The sequence below is a fragment of the Grammomys surdaster genome, unplaced genomic scaffold, assembly GCF_004785775.1.
Source record: "Grammomys surdaster isolate TR1022 unplaced genomic scaffold, NIH_TR_1.0 61, whole genome shotgun sequence".
Taxonomy (NCBI): domain Eukaryota; kingdom Metazoa; phylum Chordata; class Mammalia; order Rodentia; family Muridae; genus Grammomys; species Grammomys surdaster.
In genome coordinates, this window is record NW_021604563.1 from 12,684,351 (window position 1) to 12,689,922 (window position 5,572).

The 5,572-nt window shown below is 37.1% G+C and overlaps 1 pseudogene; it reads right to left on the reverse strand.

Annotated features, from left to right (window-relative positions):
* Positions 1–800: 800 nt before the first annotated feature.
* On the reverse strand, positions 801–2,603 carry LOC114627397 (annotated as a pseudogene).
* Between the last annotated feature and the right edge of the window lie 2,969 nt (positions 2,604–5,572).

The following is a 5,572-nucleotide window of genomic DNA, read 5'->3' on the forward strand; positions in this document are numbered from 1 at the left end:
ACCCTGTTCAGGAGAGCCAAAGCTGCATGTGGGTTGTCCAAGTGCTTCTGAAACTCTAGTAACAGCTGGAAGCAGTGACCTCACAAACCTCGCCTGCACATGCGCAGTATGCTGGTACACACTGCTTGGTTTCTACCACCTTCAGCCACCTATGGATATTCAGTTGTTATGCAAATTCAATGTTTGGTAAAGTAGTTTTGGTAACCTTGTCGTTATAGAACTGACAATCTGCTTTCTTTTCTAAGCAATGAAAGTACCATACATACTGTTTTGTGCTTGTGAGGACCCAGAGGGGATAACTGCTTTCATTCTCAGACGTAGTTGTGGGTATTAAGAAGGCTTAGAGAGCATGTTGTAGGTATGAAAGACATGTTGAAATCATAGTTTTGTAGACAAGTTTATTTTAGTGTTCCCATCTTTGAATTCAGCTGTAGAAGTATTAACTTAGTCCAACCAATGACCCAGCTTCCTCTTAATAAGGGAAGCAATATTTCACTTTTCAGTATTCATTAAATTACCTAGCATTGGAATTATTTATACTGGCTATTTACCTTTACATAGTTTAGTTTTATATACTGTGAGTTTCAGAACAAAATTAATTAGCCAAACAAACAAACCCACAAAATAGAATACCCAGCTCTGCTGTTCTGTGGGAGGGAATTTTCATGCCTTAAGGCATAGGACAGGATAGAAGAGATTCTCTAGACCTGGACAGAGTGCTAGGTGCATCAGGGTCAGTCAAGGCTGTTGGAACAGACACAGGAAAACTATAAAGAGGGTGTGGACTTTTCAGGGCTTTTCTAATCTACTTCTATTCCAAATACATCTTTATCAGCCTCAACTCAGTGTCTCTCATCAGGAATAGTAGCACAGGGCTCTTCTGCTCTCACCCCATTTTCATCTATACCCAAGCCTCCTGTGATCATGTAGTAGATGTGGTTGGAGTGAGTTTGAGAATCTTCAAGTGAGAATCCAGTGGATGGCACAGCAGTTTCTAACAGAAGCACCATGAGGACTTCAATAGCTTTGTCATTATTGTCTTCCTCAACCTTTTGCAGCTGGGTCTCCTCAATTGGGTGTTCAGTATTGATTTCTAGGGCTTTCTGGCCATCATGAAGCCCATTGCAGAAGTGCATCTGAGTTTTTGAGCCTTTATGGTCCAGTTCATTTTAGCTGTCCAGCCACAGTTGGTTGTAACAATGCAGCAGATGGAAGACATAAGCCTACATGAGATTGTCACCTCTCAACCTTCTATTCCAAGATCGTAGTTATGAGCTTGCAGAGAGTCTCAAAATTTACCTCTTTCTTCTCCATTTTCTTCTTTTTTCCTCATCCTGTGGTTGCTTCAGGCCTTCTTAATTACAAAGACAAGACATTTTCCATCAAATCATTTAAGCTGGTGCATGTTGTACTCATCAGTAGACTCTGTCATATACACTATCTGAATGCCCTATTTCTGCACATACTCCAAAAGAAGCAGAGTTCACCATATTCTCTTTGTTTTCACTTTGACTGCTATGTCTTGTTCATACAAGATACGTACTCTGATATGTAGTCATCTCATGTCTAGAATGAGAGATGCGAAAATGGAGAAACTCAGACACTTAACATAATTTTCATGGATTCTTAGACACTTAACATAATTTTCATGGATTCTTAAGCTTTAAATTCTTCGAGAATGAATCATAAAATTTCTTGTATTTCTATTTGTCTTCAGCCATCTCAGAGAAGAGGAGCTCAAGGCACATTTTCACAGTATTTTCATGGATAATTTCAGGATTTTGCTCTGCTGGAAAATTTCTCAGATTTCATGGTCAGGTCTTCTAAGTCAACTACACCATTGGATAACATGGAAGTACTCAGGTATCAGTTCGTCACAGATTTATATGATGAACACCTGATGGAGATACTGGTTGATGTTGCTTTTTTGTTCTCACAATGTCAAAGGCAGCTAACTTAGGATAGAAGAGCAATGCCATAAATTCCAATTGTACTTCTGCAGAGAAGTGCTTGACTGCTGAATGTTCCTCCCAATGATTCGTGAGGCTCTTATAGAATTCATAATATTTCTCTTGAGTAATGTCATCAGAGTTCATATACTAAATAAGCAAAATATTATTCAACTTTTTCTGATGAAATTAAACTTTGTTTTCTTTCTTTTTTCTTATCTTTTTAAATCTCTCCCTCCTCATCTCTTCCCACATTTTCATGCATAGGCTTTTCCTCATCATCCTTATCTTTCTCACTTTTCTCTTGCTGTACCTCATTGTATCTGATATCCTTCAATCTTTTTCCTCCTCTAAATATAGGACATAGTATAGCCTGTGAACTTTGAGTGTTTCTTCATGATTTTCTTAATACTCCTTTCCTATGTGTATTCTGCTTAGTCTTCTTTGAGGCAATGGTTCTCTGGGGTACTCCAGCTAAGAGTTTTTCATGGTCTTATAGTTTGTGTAGGATTCATCAGGAGAAGATTCGCAGGCATAACACTCATAGTTGACTTTTGTGATCAGACCCAGTTTCTCTGCTACTAGATAAGGTGAATATTCAATACCTAACTGCTCAATCATGGAGAAGTCTGCAGTGGTCTTAAAATCCTCCATAAATGTTTTTTGTGGCAGACTAACAATAGTTGCCAAGGTATGCTTCTGATGTTTGTGGATCCTGCGATTTTTAACTTTTTACCACTGTTCAACTTGGAAGGGTTTAGGTTTTCTTATTGAAAGTTGACAATGTATCAGGAGCACTAGAGATAAATACTGATGATGAGAGACATTAGCTGAGTTATTTCTAACTGAAAGGCAAAAGTTTCCATCTCTTCCTCTCCATGTTTAATTTCCATAAGCATCTTGACAGAAAAGCAAATTAGAAGTACAGAACAGGGTGTCCCCAGACCATGTTCGACTTATACTCCAAATCTGGTATTTGGGGGGATAATTCAAGAGAGCTTATGTTTACATGTTTTAATCAATTTGAAAATAAACAGTGCAAGAGTGATGTCACTATGGCTAAAAGTACATCCTACTCTCCCAGGTGACCTCAATTTAGTTCTCAGAACACAGCATGCAACTCAATCACTTGTTGCTTCAGCTCTGAGAATCCAATCTTCTAGTTGTGGCCCACTTCCATGCATATACCTCCCTTCTCTATACATAAACAACCCTACATACATATAGTATTTTCTTTTATTATTGGTTAATTTATTTACATTATCACCCCTCTTCATTTCCTCTTCCTGAAAATTCCCCATTTCACTCTCTTCCCCTGCCTCCACAAGGATGCTTCCCCACCCACCCACTACTCTGGCCCCACTCCTACTCTGTCTGGGGCATCAAGCCTTCACAGGACCCATGCTTCTCCTCCCATTGATGCCAGACAATTTTATCCTCTACCACATATACACATGGAGTCACAGTTTTCTCCATGTTTATTCTTTGGTTGGTATTTTAGTCCATGGGAGCTCTGGGGGGTATGGTTGTTTACATATATTCTTTAACAAAATTAAGTAAATTCTTAAAACAATAAATGTAAAGACACAGTAATTATAAATTGATTGGAGGTCATTATTTAATTTTTATTTAAGTGTTCAAAAACTCCGTATATTTCATCTTTTTAGCTTTTAATTTTCTTTTTCTTAATGTTTACTATGGTGCATTGAATAAGCTTGACCACGGAGTGGCACTATTAGGACGTATGGCCTTGTTGGAGGAAGTCTGAAACTGTGGGGGTAGGCTGAGAGACCTTCCTCCTAGTTGTCTTGAAGCCAGTCTTCTCCAGTGAAACCTCTTGAGCCAGGTCTGCATAGTTGAAATTGTCCTCAGCACTAATGGTTTCCATATTCCTACTAGGATGGCCATATAATGCCCACTTAAATCATTCCACTGTTTTCCAAAATCCCAAATCCATGTCACTCTAAATGAAAGTATAATTAGGTCTATCACAATAATATCCCAGGCCATGGTAACAACTTCAGTCTTGGGATTTCCATTGCTGTAAAGAGATACCATGACCAAGGCAAGTCTTATAAAGGACAATATTTAATTGTGGCTGGCTTACAAGTTCCAAGGTTCCATCCATTATCATCATGGCAGATGTCAGAGTATCTATTTTCTTATTGGGTACAATAAAATGTTAGAAAAATAGAAGAATAACACATTTCAATTGTATGGATATCATCATTCTAATAATTTGAAATGATATACTGAAAAAGTATTTTTAGTGAATTACCTAAAAGAGATTTCTCATACTGCCAAAATTTTCTTCAAAAGGAAATACCTATTCATCTATGTCATACATCATAAACTTACATTCTTTAAAATTCTAATACATGGTTCACCTATCGTTATCATTATGCTCCTATATCCCCTCAAACAGTACCTCCCCAAATTCCTTGGCTTGACCATAGCTAAATTATTCCTTGTCATTTAAATATTAAATTCTATCACATGTCTGTCTTAGCAGAAAACATTGCTGCTACTATTGCATCTGTCCTATGATATTACTTGACTTTTTAAAATTTATGCAAATAAAGTATATAATTTTGATAATCTTTTATGAGGGAAGTACTAAATATTCAGTATCATAACAATAACTAGCATTGCATAGTTTATACCTTCTCATGAATTGAATGGTGAATTCTGGTATATTTCTTGTTTTTCTACTATCCTAATATAAATCTTACTTATATTATTTATGTAAAATTGTAACTAATTTCCTATTTCAAAAATGTGACAAGTGTTCTCTAATACTTTGGTTGAATCTTTCGATATTAATTACACTTGTAGGTGTGCATGACTGCAAAAGACATAACTCACGATTCTTGTATAATTGTAGTAGGAGAGGTAGAGTAGTATTAAGGACATTTTTAATGGTAGCTGTGAGGTTACACAGGGAAAAAAACATGTACTTAATATCCAGCAGACTACATTTGAATCTAATGATGAGGTATAATAACTTTATAAAGATAATTCAAAATATAACAAAGAAAAATCCAACAGAAAGAAATTTTAATCCATCAACAAGGCTATTCTGTCAAAGCATACATCCAAAGATCTTCTAGGTATATATGATCCAGCTGGAATGCAGATATGCCCTGGATTACAATGTGATCTAGCTAGAATACAGATGCACCCTTAGTACATATGTTTAATCCATACCAATAAAGTTAAATTTAGTTTGTAGAAGGAAGCAGCCATATTTGAAGGTGATATCTAATTGTGGGTCAGACAAAGTGACTAATCAGAGAACTATTTAACTGAATGAGTCAGAGGATATGCCTAACATTCAGGAAAGCAGACAGGAAAGAGAGCCTACTTCAGAGCAATGCAAAGTGAGTCAGGAGTAGAGTGTATTTCTGTGACTTGAATGCAGTTCAGTTCATGCAATGAAGTGGAATTCATATCAGTTCAGTTCAATCATTTCTGTTCAGTTGAGTGCAGTTGAGTTGAGGTGAGTTGAGTTGAATTCAATTCAGCTCAGCTAAGTTCAGCTCAGCTCAGCTCAGCTCAGCTCAGCTCAGCTCAGCTCAGCTCAGCTCAGCTCAGCTCAGCTCAGCTCAGCTCAGCTCAGCTCA